The sequence below is a fragment of the Emys orbicularis genome, chromosome 3 (genome assembly GCF_028017835.1).
Source record: "Emys orbicularis isolate rEmyOrb1 chromosome 3, rEmyOrb1.hap1, whole genome shotgun sequence".
Lineage (NCBI taxonomy): Eukaryota > Metazoa > Chordata > Testudines > Emydidae > Emys > Emys orbicularis.
This window is the reverse complement of record NC_088685.1, coordinates 15,703,232-15,719,585: the sequence shown is the minus strand read 5'-3', so window position 1 is coordinate 15,719,585 and position 16,354 is coordinate 15,703,232. Positions and strand designations below refer to the sequence as shown.

Sequence of the window (16,354 nt, the reverse complement as noted above, 5' to 3'; positions counted from 1 at the left end):
ATCTCTCAGCACATGTGCCTGGTGTAAATGTATCTATAGCCAAAACAGAACTATACAGGAAAGTCTTGGTGCTATTAATTTCTCTGTTGAATCAGGGCCTCATAGGAGGCAGAATTATGTAGTTATAATTTTGAAACATACATCACAGATCCACATGAAAAATGATATGCATGCAGTTATTTAGAAAGTAAGTATATAAAAATACAGTCTAGTAAACAATGAGCAGAGGAAAAAAAATCCCTGAAACTCCATTTCTCAAGATGTTATACTGAATCTAATGTTTCAAAGAATGTTTTTTTTTTTTTTTTAATCTTACCTGCCTACAGGCAACTCGTATTCAAAAGTATCTAAGCCTTTTCTGGTGTACAAACAACTCCTGTTAAGTGGGTATGTTTAACTTTGCAGCAGATTCATAGTAAGTTTTTTAACACAGCTACTGTTTTTTAAAGGATGTATTAAGGCCATTCAGTGTAAAGGTGTTTAAAATCCCATCCACAGTCCATTTTGTTAAAAAAAAAAAAAAAAAAAAAATTCAAAACAAAGATGTGACTGATTGTTGGTTTAGGAGATACTATGAACTCATTTACAGATCCAGACTAACACGGCTACCCCTCTGATACTATGGACTCATTTGTAGAAGGAACCTCTATGTAACTCCCAACTTTAAAGCAGCTTCCTAGGATGTCTTTGGGTGCTTGAGATTGTCATGGTGGGAGGAATGTTTTAAAATGACACCAACGTTTGTCATGGTCCCTGGGTAGTCTTCCCCTTCTGAGACCCTTTTCCAGTCACCTGAGTGCATCCCTTTCCAGTGACAGGCCTGTGCCTCCATTTCTCTTTGGTAGGGTGGGGGTGGGAGGAGCCTGGAGTGCAATCCAATCACTCCCCAACTGGGTCTCTGTGTTACACCTACCTGGGTGACAACCATGTTACCTAGCAGGTCCAATTGGGCCTGAACCCTGTGGTCAGTAATAGAAAGCAGTGACACACAAGCAGTTTCTCCAAAATAAAGTATGATTTATTTTGCTCAAATGGTACACAGAGCTCAGAAAAGCAGATTTAAAATAACAAGTACACCTATAGCCATATTCTCTAACCCAGGGATCGGCAACCTTTGACACATGGCCCGTCAGGGAAATCTGCTGGTGAGCGGGGACGGTTTGTTTACCTGCAGTGACCAGAGGTTCGGCCGATTGCAGCTCCCACTGGCCACGGTTCGCCATCCCCGGCCAATCAGGGCTGCGGCCAATGGGGACCACTTCCCGCAGCCCCCATTGGCTGGGGATGGCGAACCGTGGCCAGTGGGAGCTGCGATCAGCCGAACCTGCGGACACTGCAAGTAAACAAACCGTCCCGGCCCGCCAGCGGATTTCCCTGACGGGCCGTGTGCCAAAGGTTGTGGATCCCTACTCTAACTGATGCTTGGCAGTCCTCTCCAGCCCCTACTTAGACATGACTTAGTCTTGAAGTTACAGCTTGCTTGCTGCCGAACCTGATTCTCAACCAGCCAGTCTACGTATCATCCCCACTGCATGCTGACTCTGTGTCTCTGTCAGTTTCCTGCTGAGCTGACCATCTCCCCCTTCCCTTCCTGCCAGGGGCATCTTTTCAACCACTCATGGTCTTTTTCTCTCAGCCCGAGACTTGGGAAGATAAAAACATCCTAATTTGGATGGAGCCAGGTAGGTTCTTCCCCAATGGCCCAGCCATAGTAATCTTAATTCCTTTGAAGCGGGGTCATCATTTACCCTTCCTGGGTTTCTTAACCCTTTAAAGCCTTTTTGATTTAACTATTTATTCATACAGGTAAGAATACCAAATTGAAAAGGGTCATACGTAATATTAAATAAGAAACAATACAGATGCTTTCCCAGTTTGTCAGAATATTCACATCCAGATTTTACAGTTGTGCCCCTATCTCCATAACAGACTGAAACATAATCCTGAATCTGAACAACTCTGAATGCAGGGGATTTTCTGACTTTTCACAGCTTGAGCCCATCCATACTACCAAAGTCACAATCGAAATGAGAGGAAAGGTAAATAAAGCAGAGCTCCACACGGATCACTTTTTGTCATTGGGTCATGAAGGAGACGCAAATGAAATACTAGATTATAGAGTCCAGACAAAAGATCAAAAAACCAAGGAGCTTGGAGAGAAAAAGTCATAAATTTTAGAAGCTGTTAAGGGACATGAGCCCGATAAAGTGACAGATGAGGTAATAAAAAAAAAATTAAAACATTCAAAACAAAAAGTGGCTTCAAAATGAAAACGCTAAATGTTTCATGCCAAAAATGAGTAAATGGGACATTTTGGCATTGACGTCTCTCAGTTCATTAGGCTTTTTGTTTGCTTGTAGATAACAGAGTCCAGAGAAAATATCAAAAAAACAAGTAGCTTGAAGGGGAAACGTCATACATTTTAGAAGCTGTTAAATGATACGAGCCGGATAAAATGATTGATGAGGTGGGTTTGGCCTGAACCGTTTTCTGGCTCAGTTGTTCTAAGAACTTAAAAGTCACATCCTAAAGGATTCATGTTCCTGGGGAGGAAGTAAAATGTCCAGAGCCCTTATAACAACAGAGAAGATGGTAGCATTTAGTACTATTAAAAGTCATCAGGCATCAGACCAACCGGAATAGGGTCTGACAGTTCTGAAGGGACTTTGTAAAGGAAAACAAGATTCTCTTTTGGCAGAAGTTTTTCATAGTTTGTTGAGAGCATTAGCCTCCAGTGTTCCCCTCCCTGTAAAAATGAGCACAAGGCAGAGACATCCAGGAGACAGTATGGAACGTACAACACAGAATTCCATGATGCAAAAGTCCCAGTTAGGAGGCAAAAAATCTCATATGACGTGAGAATACTATGGTTACCTACTTCAGACTGGCCCTCTGCACATAGTAAAAGCAGAACTATAATGGCAATATCTTCACCCTGCCACTGGCACTCCCAAATAGGCCCTCCTACACAGAGGTGAAAGTAAGGTAAATTACTTAGTGGTACGGGGGCCTCACTCCGGCCCCCCGAAGTGGCAGGGCCTCGGGCAGAAAGGGCAGGGCTGGGGGTCAGCCTCTCCCAGCCAGCCCTTCCATGCTGCCTGGCCAGCGCCGCCCGGGGCTCTGGCCGCGATTTAAAGGGCCCGGGGCTCCGGCCACTGCTATGGCAGCGCTTTAACATGGGCTGTGTACGGGCTGGTACTGGCAGCCACTTCTTACCAGTACGCCATTCCAGCCCGTACCAGCCCACTTTCACCTCTGCTCCTACATACAAGTAAATATAGAAACTAGATTCTTACACAGGAGTCTCAAGATTCAAACTGGATTTCAGATGGGCAGGAAAATCATTGCTACTAAGTATAAGCAGCATTAGCTAGTGAATAGAGTACAGTCTTTTCTAGATAGAGTAAATGACCTTCAAGAATCATAGAAGATTAGGGTTGGAAGAGACCTCAGGAGGTCATCTAGTCCAATTCCACCACCTCCCTAGGTAACCCAGTCCAGTGCTTCACTAGCCTCTGAGTGAAATAGTGTTTCCTAATATCCAACCTAGACCTTCCCCACTGCAACTTGAGACCATTACTCCTTGTTCTGTCATCTGCCACCACTGAGAACAGCCTAGCTCCATCCTCTTTGGAACCCCCCTTCAGGTAGTTGAAGGCTGCTATCAAATGCCCCCTCACTCTTCTCTTCTGCAGACTAAACAAGCTCAGTTCCCTTAGCCTCTCCGCGTAAGTCATGTGCCCCAGCCCCCTAATCATTTTCGCTGCCCTCCGCTGGACTCTCTCCAATTTGTCTCATACCTTCTGTATCCAAAACTGGATACAATACTCCAGGTGTGGCCTCACCAGTGCTGAATAGAGGGGAATAATCACTTCCCTCGATCTGCTTGCAATGCTACTTGCATGCAATGCCGTTGGCCTTCTTGGGTACAAGGGCACACTGCTGACTCATATCCAGCTTCTCGTCCACTGTAATCCCCAGGTCCTTTTCTGCAGAACTGCTGCTTAGCCAGTTGGTCCCCAGTCTGTAGCAGTGCATGGGATTCTTCCATCCTAAGTGCAGGACTCTGCATTTGTCCTTGTTGAACCTCATCAGATTTCTTTTGGCCCAATCCTCAAATTTCTCTAGCCATCTAGCCATCTAACCATCTAGCCAGCTTTATTTCCACCTTATAGTCCATTCATCCAATCCATACTCCTTTAACTTGCTGGCAAGAATACTGTGGGAGACTGTATCAAAAGGTTTGCTAAAGTTAAGATATATCACACCCACCGCTTTCCCCATATCCACAGAGCCAGTTATCTCTTCATAGAAGGCAATCAGGTTGGTCAGGCATGACTTGCCCTTGGTGAATCCATGTTGACAGTTCCTGATCACCTTCCTCTCCTCCAAGTGCTTCAAAATGGATTCCTTGAGGACCTGCTCCAAGATTTTGGCCGGGGACTGAAGTGAGGCTTAGCGGTCTGTAGTTCCCCGGGTTCTCTTTCTTCCCTTTTTAAAATATGGGCACTAGATTTGCCTTTTTCCAATCGTCCGGGACCTTCCCCGATCACCATGAATTTTCAAAGATAATGGCCAGTGGCTCTGTAATCACATCAGCCAACTCCCTCAGCACCCTTGATAGAAGATACACTAGCTTCAAAATAGCTAAATTTGATCAACAAGAGGGAATGAAAATAATGAAATGGAACAAAGGATTCCCCACTGATTGGATTATGCTGTACTTATGTAGTTTTAATTAAGTAATTCAATGCCACAAAGTATTATAATCAGGTAGCAATAAACCCAAAACTTAAATTCCAAATTATAGGAAGGGCCTTCTTTAAGATACCAAAGTCAGGGAATTCCAACAAGGTTCACTCTCTGTGCATAACCTGCCCCCACGTGCTTGTAATAGGAACTGCAGCTTACTGGCATAGAGAGATGCTGTGGAGATGAAACCGGGAGCCCACCTGCTTAGATGTTTTTGTATTTGTTTCATCATGACTGGGTTGAGGAAATGTGTTTTTTGTGGGACTGATGTTTTGGCATTTTTGACACTTTCTGGTTTGCAAAGGATAACTCTTATGTTACTATTCATTGTCATTCATAGTAGCAATTCATAGTCCTTCATAATGACAATGAACAGTCACTGGGCCAGAGCACACAAGTGAGAACTACTTTAGCTTGGTGGTTGTGGCACTCACTGGCAAAGTGGGAGACCGCACGTCAAGTCCCTACTCTAATGACTATTTAATGAGTTATAGAGTGCAACAGCTCCAACAAGTGAGATTAAGAGCATCTCCACAGAAAATCCCATAACCCAGTGGCTAGGACGCTCACCTATCATGTAGGAGACCCAAGTTAAAATCCCTTTGTGTTGGGGAGATCCTGACAATACCCACATCCCCAGGGAGTGTCCTAACCATGGCCAAAAGTTCTGAGCATGAATCCTCTTCCCTCTCATTTTGTGAATGGCATCTAAGTCCCAAACAAATTTTGGGGACAGTATTTTGCAAATTCAAGTAAAATTTGTGAATAGTTTTGGGTCAGTCAAAAATGCATTTTTCAGCACATAAACAACGTGACTGAAAAATTTCAACCAGCTCTACTCCAGGAACCCATTTTACCATTTGCTCCCAGTGTTAATAGGCCTGTGTCAGATCTTCCACCTTCTCAGTAATGATAGGTGCTGGCAGAAAAGTTACACACAATACATAAGACCAACAGGAAATCACTCAACCAAAAGAAGGTGGCAACTGTTTGGAAGCAACTCTCCCAACAACAGCAGTAACCCAAGCAAGAAGTGGGAGACTGATTTGAAGACCAACACACTTGGGGGGGGGGGAAAGAGGCTTAACAGGTTGAACTGGGCTCGCAGCAGAGGCCATATCCCCAGGGAGGGCAATGCGTTACCTAGGGAGAAGGTGGAATCTCCTTCCTTAGAGGTTTTTAAGGTCAGGCTTGAGGAAGCCCTGGCTGGGATGATTTAGTTGGGGATTGGCCCTGCTTTGAGCAGGGGGTTGGACTAGATGACCTCCTGAGGTCCCTTCCAACCCTGATATTCTATGATATGTACTAATAACCTCTGGCCCGAACAAGTAATTAAGTGGTTGTGCAAATGACACAACCATAAATTTGTTAAAAGGAAAGATATAGCAACCTGCATGTGTAACGCTGACAGACCACAGTCGTCGGGATCGAACTGGGACCTCTGGAGCTTAGTGCATGAGCCTCTACAGCATGAGCTAAAAGCCACTGGCTGTTAGCTACAGCTGTAGAGAAAACTCATTTTATTTCTCTCTAAGTGGTCTCGGTGCCACTAGATGGGACAGAACACCACACCCAAAAGGTGTGTGGGTTATACATGGAACTTGGATGGAAGAGTTTAGAAAAGGCACCAAGAAATCAGTCTGCATGCAGATAGTTACAATGTTCAGCTGCAGCAGCTAGGGAAGTCATTTGTTTAATAAAGAGCCAGTTCAGTTCAACAAACACGGAGTCCTCTCATGTTATTACCCAGCATGTGGTACATAAAACAACTGGGGCCATGGCTCCTCCATCCGAAGCTGATTATGCTGGAGGGGTGACAAGGAATTGCCTTAGGGCTGCAGAAATTCATGGGAGATGCATGCTGGCTTCGGTAGAATTCTCCCTGGAGCTGAGGGACAATGCATGCTGCAGCCTTGCAAGAGCTCCTTCTGCTGCCGCATGTACAATGATCCGTGGAACTGAAGTCAAAAAGCCCATGTTCCCTGGAGGGGCTGTTATTTGATGGGACACCAGGGGAATGGGTGTAGCTAAGTTGGAACCAACTTGGCCACATGGACAGAGTAGTGCACAGCTTTTAATAAAGTTCCACTTGTTCAACACAACGTGCATTCTGCTTCACTGTTTGCTAATGAAACACGGTGTATGCTGCCCCCACAGCTTCAGGAAGAACTCTGGTTGTGTCAGCCAGGAGTTTCCCAGGGGCTCTCAATGCAGCATGGCTCCTCCTTGCAGCCCCCCCAAGCCAGCCAAGGTTCAAAGCCAATACCTGCCCCCATATCAGATCAGAAAATGATTCAGACTCATCTCTTTGCTGGCCTGCATTGAGAGGTAATTTGCTAGGGAAGCTTGCCCTGATGCTGTTCCAACTGCACTCATTGACAGAGAGAATGCTAGTCTCCAGTGCTGTCAACATCCAGGCTTTCTCAGGTTTTTCATGAGGTCAAACACATAATTTTAAATGACTATAAAAAGACTGGACTCAAGGAGGCTGCTAGGGATCCAACTCAGGGTAGGATTCCTTGTCTCACCTCTATCCGCTGAATAAATTAATCACCATGGACATGCAGACGAGTATCTCACGAGGCTCTGCGTGGTCCTTGTGAAGGGATTGAGATGCCAGGGGAGAACTATGAAGCTGGAGTCCCTGTACAGAAGGGGAGCTGAGAACATGCTCATCCTTCACATGAGGCTTTTCCCCTGCAGGCCCAGCCCAGGCTGGAAGAGACAGAGACATTTAAACACTTTTCCAACCCCTTTCAGGAGGAGCGTAGTAAGGGACAGCTGCTCCCTTCTGTTCCTCCTTTCCTACACTTCTCGTAGTAGGCTAGCCACTTTGCTATAAGAGTTACTGCCTGATCCCAGCAGCCTCCCAGAAAAAGGAGCTTTGAGGGTGGTTTTAAATCCCCAGTTCCCATCCAAAAACTCCTCACCAGCAGCAGGTCCACCAACCAGCTGTCATCAGGCTCATTCCAATTTAAATCTAGAGCCTCAGGAGTTATGTAACACCCACACCTCCTGGGTGTGGTGTTCTGTCCCATCTCATGGTAGTGAGACCACTGAGGGTACGTCTACACTACCCGCCAGATCGGTGGGTAGTGATCGATCTATCAGGGATCGATTTAACACATCTAGTGTAGACGCGATAACATCGATCCCCGATCACTCTGCCGTCGACTCCAGAGCTCCACTGACCAGGCCATTGACTGTCCGGTTGGGGGCATCGCGCAGTGGGGCTGGCAGGCTCCCTGCTAGTTTCCATTGCACGGCTCCCAGGAAGGAGTTGGCATGTCCCCTCTCTGGCTCCTACATGTAGGGCGGAGGTGTGGGGGATGAACCTATGACCCCCGGGCTGGATCCGGTCCCGTGGTTAATTTCATCCAGCCTGTGGCGCCCCCACCCCTCACAGGGCTGGAGCCACAAGTGCCAGCTCGCCCTGCTGAGGGGGGAGCCCTGAGCCTCCATCCCCCCCACCCCCAGGTGGGTGAGTGGCCTGCAATTGATTTTTTTTTTCTGTGGGTCAATGGCCCATGACAGAAAAAAGGTTCCCCACCCCAGATCCCACACCCCCAACTGGAGCCCTCACTCCCCCCTGGCGCCCCAACCCCCTGCCCCAGCCCTGATCCCCCTTCTGCCCTCCCAGCCCGGAGCCCCCTCCTGCACCCCAAACCCCACACCCTCACCCCCCCATGCCAACTACCTGCCCCAGCCCAGAGGCCCCTCCTGCACTCCGAACCCCTCAGTCCCAGCCTGGAGCACCCTCCTGCACCCCAAATCCCTCATCCATGGCCCCACATCAGAGCCTGCACCCCCAACCAGAGCCCTCACCCCCTCTCGCACCCCAGCCCACTGCCTCAGCCTGGGGCCCCCTCCCGCACTCCCAAACTCCTCATTTCTGGTTCCACCCTGGAGCCCACACCCCCTCCCGCACCCCAACCCCTTGAGCCAGAATGAGTGAGTGAGGGTGGGGAGAGTGAGCGACAGAGGGAAGGGGGAAGGAGTGAGTGGGGGGGCCTCATAGAAAGGGCGAGGCATGGGTGGGGCCTCAGAGGGGTGGGGCAAGTCTGTTCGGTTTTGTGTGAGTAGATATGGCAACCCTATACACCACTGTAAATCCAGTATTGCTAACCCCAAATCAAGCCCCCCAAAGTAATAATGAGATATTTTAAAAAATAATATGAATTTTAGGTTATTATTTGCCTTTTGGGTTTTGAACCTTTATGGTGCAATGGGGTCACATTTTCAAGATTTTTCTCTGCAACCACGAGGGCGAAAATCATTTTCTTTTACAATCAAAGCTAAGATTCCCACCTAATCACATGGCTCCAGGTGCTAGGGCTTCAGATAAAACACCAAACTTTCCTAGACTCTCTATAAAATCAGGACAGTTAACACCACTGTAACTCTAAAATAATCCCATCCATTTCAGTGGTGCCATTCTGGATTTACAGTGGTCTAAATGAAGGCAGAATTTGGGCCTATAACTTTATAGAGTAAGGGTATGTTTCACTACGAAATTAGGTCGATTTTATAGAAGTCTATTTTTTAGAAATCGATTTTATAAAAAGTCGATTGTGTGTGTCCCCACTAAGCGCATTAAGTCGGCGGAGTGCATCCACAGAACCGAGGCTAGCGTCGACTTTCAGAGCATTGCACTCTAGGTAGCTATCCCACAGTTCCCACAGTCTCTGCCGCCCATTGGAATTCTGAGTTGAGCTCCCAATGCCTGATGGGGCAAAAACATTGTCGCGGGTGGTTTTGGGTACATGTCGTCAGGCCTCCCTCCCTCTGTGAAAGCAATGGCAAACAATCGTTTCTCTCCTTTTTTCCTGGGTTACCCGTGCAGACGACATACCACGGCAAGCATGGAGCCCGCTCAGCTCACCGTCACCGTATGTCTCCTGGGTGCTGCTGGCAGACGCGGTACAGCATTGCTACACAGCAGCAGCTCCTTGCCTTCACGGCAGCAGATGGTGCAGTACGACAGCTAGCCGTCATCGTCATGATGAGAAGCTTTGAAAACCAGTTTCATGACTGGCCAGGCTACGGTGTGAAAGTTCTGTTTGTTTCTCCTTGATGAAAACCTGCCCCCTTGGTTCACTCTACTTCCCTGTAAGCCAACTGCCCTCCCCTCCCCCCTTTGATCACCGCTTGCAGAGGCAATAAAGTCATTGTTGTTTCAAATTCATGCATTCTTTATTAATTCATCACACAAACGGGGGGATAACTGCCAAGGTAGCCCGGGAGGGGTGAGGGAGGAGGGAAGCACCGGGTGGGGTGGTGGAGGAGGGAAGGATAAGGCCACACTGCACTTCAAAACTTATTGAATGCCAGCTTTCTGTTGCTTGGGCAGTCTCTGGGGTGGAGTGGAGTTCTGATAGCAAGGATTGCTCTCCCCATACGGCGATCAGATCCAGTACCTCCCGTTCGGTCCATGCTGGACTTCTTTTGCAATTCTGGGACTCCATGGTCACCTCTGCTGATGAGATCTGCATGGTCACCTCTAAGCTCGCCACGCTGTCCAAACAGGAAATGAAATTCAAAAGTTCGCTGGGCTTTTCCTGTCTACCTGGCCAGTGCATCTGAGTTGAGAGTGCTGTCCAGAGCGGCCACAATGGAGCACTCTGGGATAGCTCCCGGAGGCCAATACTGTCGAATTGCGTCCACACTACCCCAAATTCGACCCAGCAAGGTCAATTTCAGCGCTAATCCTCTCGTCGGGGAGAAGTACAGAAATCGATTTTAAGAGCCCTTTAAGTCGACAAAAATGGCTTCGTTGTGTGGACGGGTGCAGGGTTAAATCGATCTAAAGCTGCTAAATTCGCCCTAAACTCATAGTGTAGACCAGGGCTAAGATTTCTAGAATTAAAGAGATGTGATTTTACAGAGCTCTCTCACTTTTGCTGATGGGGACAAGCACTGCACAGGAATGATCAGACTGTGGTTTATCATCTCCTTTGTTTGTTTTGTATGATTTTATTTTTTAAACTTCTCCAGGCACTGATTTGATGCCATCTTCTTGTCTAACAAAAAATGGATTTTGTATTAGCATATGAAACAATGATCTCCTCTGTTGTTTATGATACATTTCCAACCATCTCTAGTTATTCCCGTTTTCTGTTGGACGGGCGTAGGTACTAACATTTCCTAACATTGCAGATCACACACAAAAAGAAAGCAGCTTATCGTGGCTAGAAAGCATATAGGAACTTTTCTGTTATCTCATTAAACTACATCCTCCCGACACTTTCAGTAGCACCATTAGCTCAAGATAAACACCACAGGGATAATAAAGGATTTACAATGCGTGTGGTTGACCAGCCTTTGGCTACTAGAGAACAAGGGTACAATAGCTGGGACACGTGATTAGAACGGTGCACTGTGGGGCTTTAGGTGGTACTATCATGCTGTAGCCAGGGCCCAGGAGCAGACAAGGTGTTCCACGTAGATTAATTCTCCCTTCAAACTCTTGGGAGGGGCACAGAGAACGCCAACTCTCATGCTTTTATCACATTTACTGCAGGGAGCGGAGAGGCTGCTCTAGTAAAGATGGCCACTGTCTCCCTCTTGCTCCCTACACCTATCTTGTTCTCCTTAAAACTGCAGCCAAGAATGCCCAGGGGGCGGACTCTAAAGTTAGGAACCTGTAAAGAGTGAGGAGACAGTGGAGTGTGAGGTGCAGGAGGTAGGAGTGGAGAGCAAGAGGGAGAACTTGATGGGGCATAGGAGGATACTGAGTTGAGATGGAAATGTGGGGTGCAATTAGAAACTGGGGGACAAGGGAATGTGAGGAGGACACTGAGGGGGCAGCAGAAGACTGGAAAGAAGCAGCTGATGGGATAGACAAGGTGGGGCACAGGACGTGGCTAAGAGGGTGCGGGGTACAGGAGGAGACCGAGGGACACATCTCTTAAGGCTGAAGATATAGAAATCTGGAGATTTTATGCAAACAATCTAATACCCTAATTTGCATAATTAATTACTAATCTGTTTTCACTAAGTAAGGATCCTAACAGTGAATTTTGCATGGAGGGGACATTATCAGGGATTGGACATATGGGGAGCAGCTGGAGACGAGGTGGGGGTTGGCTGCAAGTTACTGATATACTCCAGCCCATCACACCAGTCAGAAATCTATACAATATTCCTTTGGGGGGGCAAAGGACTAATCCTGTTCTCTGACAGGCCCCAACATTCTGTGTATGCGTGCACGTATTCTGGGTTGAACTGACTAAGGAACATCAGGAATATGGGTTGGAATAGCCTTTGTCATTCCTAATTCTCCAGTTTTTCAGAAGTCTGCGCTTGGGGCTCAGTTTCCTGCCATGTGAGCTGTTGTCTTAGTCTGATGTGCTTTGTAGCTGTGTGGTGAGTCGGTGTGGCTCCCCTCCTGTCCTGAAGAGGGAGCACCACTGCAGACACCTGAGTGGGCGGAGCCACCATCGCCTGTCCCCGCCCCCCGGAAGTCACGGGGCGGGACAGGAAGTATAAAGGCCGGCCGCCGGAGCTCAGTCAGCTGCCGGCCACCACAGGGAGCAGATGTGCGGCCGGGAGCTCCCCGCCAGGATACCTCTGAGGCCCGAGACGGACGCCCAAGCTGGCCGGAGCTGCCCCGAGCTCACTACGAGGAGGAGCCGCCGGAGCCCATCCGCTCCCGTCGTTACGAGGGGCCCTGGGAACTCCCCCACAGCCACCCCGAAGGGGAGGCCCCACCAGAGCCCCTGCGGCCCTGCTGTTATCCAGAGGAGCCGCCTGAGTGCCATTGGCCGGACTTCCCTACGGAGCTGCCGGACCTGCCACCAAGCCCCGGCCGAGAGGAGCCCACGCTGATGGACTGGACCGGGCCCAGTGCCACGGACGAGGTAGGCCCTGAGGGGGATACCGGAAGTAGCCCGGGGGTAGCCGACCCTGGTCCGGCTGTAGACGCATCTGAACCCATGTCAGTGTGTTTCGGTCAGGATACCCCACTGACCGGCAGCGGCAGTAACCGCTGCTAGGGCCCCGGGCTGGGACACAGTGGAGTGGGTGGGCCTGTGTCCCCCCCTGCCACCCGCACTCACGGGTGGCAGGCTTCCCCCTCACCCAACGGTCAGGTAGGAACCTGAGCCCCGTTCCTGCCTGGTTGCTCAGCCCCTGCTCCAGAGGGCCTGAGCTACTGAACCGTTTGCCTGCTCAGCCCCTGCTCCAGAGGGCCTGAGCTATTGAACTGTTTGCCTGCTCAGCCCCTGCTCCAGAGGGCCTGAGCTATTGAACTGTTTGCCTGCTCAGCCCCTGCTCCAGAGGGCCTGAGCTACTTAATTGATTGTCTGTGCTCAGCCCTGCACCAGAAGGCCTGAGCTAATTGACTGTCTGTGCTCCGCCCTGAACCAGGGCCGGAGCTACTGAACGGCTTATCTGCTCAGCCCCTGCTCCAGAGGGCCTGAGCCACTTAACTAACTGTTTGTGCTCAGTCCTGCACCAGGAGGCCTGAGCTAACTGACGGTTGTGCTCCGCCTCGAACCAGGGACGGAGCCACTTAACTGTTTGCCCGCCCAGCCCCTGGCCAGAGGGCCTGGGCTTCTGGACTGCTTGCTTGCCCAGCCCAGCACCGAAGGGCCTGGGCTCTTTTCACTGTGTTTTACTCAGCCCTGCACCTAAGGGTCTGAGTCCTGAGCTAACTGACCGTTTGTTCCGTGAGTAGGGAGTCGGTGTGGCTCCCCTCCTGTCCTGAAGGGTCGAGCCCTGACTCGGACCTTTTACACGTGGCGCCCAACGTGGGGCCTGCGAGCCCCTGCCCCTGTGAGAAGGGGCTAGTAGGGGAGTGGCTGTTGCCTCCCCCCCCCCCCGTTTCACCAAGGAATGCATATGGAGCGTTTATTCCAGTTACTGACGGAGAGTCAGGAGCGGCAGCAGACGGCCCAGCTGCTGCAGCAGCAGCAACAGCAGGCCGCTCAGCTCGCGCAGCAGCAGCAGCGAGATGCCGCCCATCTCCAACTCCAACAGGAGCAGCACACGGCCCAGCTTGAGCAACAACAGCGGTTGGTACAGCAGTTGGGGAACCAGCTGCAGCAGCTGCTGGTTACGCTCCCCCACCCCGCGACGGGGCTAGCGGGGGAGGCTGCGGGGATGCCGCGTTTGTCTGCTCCCCTTCGTTTGACCAAGATGGGCCCGGACGATGACCCCGAGGCTTTCCTGGTCACTTTCGAGAGGGTAGCCATCGTCGCCGGGTGGACCAGGGACCAATGGGCTACCCTCTTGGCCCCCTATCTTACCGGGGCAGCCCAAGTGGCCTACCGCGGCTTGGCGGCAGAGGAAGCCCGGGACTATGACCAAGTGAAGGCCGCCATACTGGACGCTCTTGACGTCAGTCCGGAGACCTTCCGACAACGGTTCCGGAGTCAGACTTACCCTCCCGGAGCCCGACCATGGTTGGTGGCCCAGGCCCTAAAAGAGGCCTGCCGGCGATGGCTGCAACCCGACACCCGGACGGCGGAGGAAGTAACCGAAAAGGTTATACTAGAGCAGTTCATGCACACTCTACCCGCCCGGGGACGAGCCTGGGTGCTCCGCCACCGGCCGGCGACGCTGGCCATCGCGGTATCACTGATGGAGGATTTCCTCGCCGCCGAAATTGCAGTGGGTCCCACCTTCCGACGCCCCAACGCGGGATCCGAACCCGCCCGCGGCGAAAAGAAGGGGAACCCCCCGAGCGAACCGAGGCACCCCGAACCCCGACCCGACTCCTGCCGCGAGCCCCGTGTCCGGCACACGGAGTCGACCCCTCGGACAGGGCCACCGGCCCCGGGTCAGAGGCCCCCAAGGGCTCGGCGGAGCCCCCCCCGGAGCCCGAGTCGAGGGGGACCCCGGAGCAGGCGGCTTGAACTCGGCCCCTGTTTCAGCTGTGGAAAGATGGGGCACCTCCAGCGAGACTGTCCAGAAATGGAGTGCAGTTATGGACAAGTGTGGGCGGGCCAAAATCGAGCCCGGCCAGCCCTGAACCCCAAGCTGACCGTCCCGGCGGCCGTTGAGGAGAGAACTACCCAGGCTTTGATCGACTCTGGCTGTGGACAGACATTGGTCCGGAAGGAGCTGGTACCGCAGAGCGATACCCGCCTGGGGTGGATCTATTTACAGTGCATTCACGGGGACGTCCGACCCTACCCCAGTGCCCAGGTTTCCCTGACTATCGCGGGCGTCACCCGAAATCTGCTGGTCGGGGTAGCTCCCCACCTCGCGTACCCCGTGATCTTGGGTCGGGACTGGCCGGCCTTCGAGGAAGTGCTTCGCCCCACGGCGGCCCTGGAGGCCGATCGGCTGGGGTCCTCCCCCGAGACCACTGAGCAGGTTGCGGCGACCAAGGTAAACAGAACAGATGAGACCGGGCGGCAGCAGGAGCCCGCCCCTCAACCCCGCTTCGACACCGACTTCTGTCGGGACCAGCGAGAAGATCCGACCCTCAGCCGCTTCTACGAGCAGCTCGCAGCAGTGGACGGGAGCATCACGGACCCCCAGCAAGCGAACCAATGGCCCCATTTCGAGCTGCGCCGAGACCGCCTCTACCGCGTGGACCGTGATCCCCGCACCCGGAAGCCACAGACCCAACTGTTGGTGCCCCTGTGTCACCGGCGGGCCGTAATGAAGCTAGCCCATGTTGTGCCGGCCGCCGGACACTTGGGGCAGGAGAAGACCCTTGCCCGGATCCTGACGCGCTTCTTCTGGCCGGGAGTCTACCAGGAGGTGAAGAAATACTGCGCTTCCTGCCCAGACTGTCAGTTGGTCGCGCCGCCCAGGATACCCAAGGCGCCCCTGATCCCCATGCCGTTGATGGAGACACCCTTCGAACGGGTCGCTATGGACCTTGTAGGCCCCCTCCCGAAAAGCGCGGCGGGGTTTCAATACATTTTGGTGCTGGTAGACTATGCCTCCCGGTTTCCGGAGGCCATTCCTCTGCGGAGTATTACCACCCGGACCATCGCGGGGGAGTTGATGAAGATCTTTGCACGGGTAGGGCTCCCTAGAGAGATCCTCACCGACCAGGGGACGAACTTTACCTCCCGACTGTTGCAGCAGGTCTGCGCCCTCTTAGGCGTCAAACAACTCCGCACCTCCGTCTACCACCCGCAGACGGACGGGTTGGTGGAGCAGTTTAACCGCACGTTGAAGGGAATGTTGCGGAAGTTCCCAGCAGAGGACCTTCGCCACTGGGACCAGTTTCTGCCGCCCCTATTATTAGCCGTCCGAGAGGTTCCGCAAACCTCGACGAAATTCTCCCCGTTCGAGCTACTGTATGGGCGCAGACCGCGGGGCCTCTTGGACCTGATGCGAGAAACTTGGGAACAGTCGGCTTCTCCCGCCCAGGGCCTCTTAAAGTACGTCCTCCAGTTACAGGAGTACCTGACCCAGGCCGGGGCCCTGGCACGCGAGAACCTGAAGACGGCGCAGGAGCGCCAGGAGCGGACTTACAACAAGGGGGCCCAGGTCCGGGAGTTTCAACCCGGAGACCGAGTCCTGCTCCTCTTACCGTCCAGTGAGTCAAAACTGTTAGCCCGCTGGCAGGGGCCTTACGACGTGGTGCGCAAGGTGGGTCCTGTCACCTATGAGGTACGGCAACCGGATAAATGCAAGG

At 51.6% G+C, this 16,354-nt stretch overlaps 1 long non-coding RNA gene across 1 annotated transcript in view; it reads left to right on the top strand.

Annotated features, from left to right (window-relative positions):
• LOC135876165 (uncharacterized) overlaps window positions 1–9,933 on the top strand; it is a 36,795-nt gene extending 26,862 nt beyond the window's left edge. Inside the window, exon 3 of the long non-coding RNA XR_010561304.1 lies at window positions 9,596–9,933. This is a non-coding gene — a long non-coding RNA (uncharacterized LOC135876165). The remainder of the gene's footprint in view (window positions 1–9,595) is intronic.
• The last annotated feature ends 6,421 nt before the right edge of the window (window positions 9,934–16,354 follow it).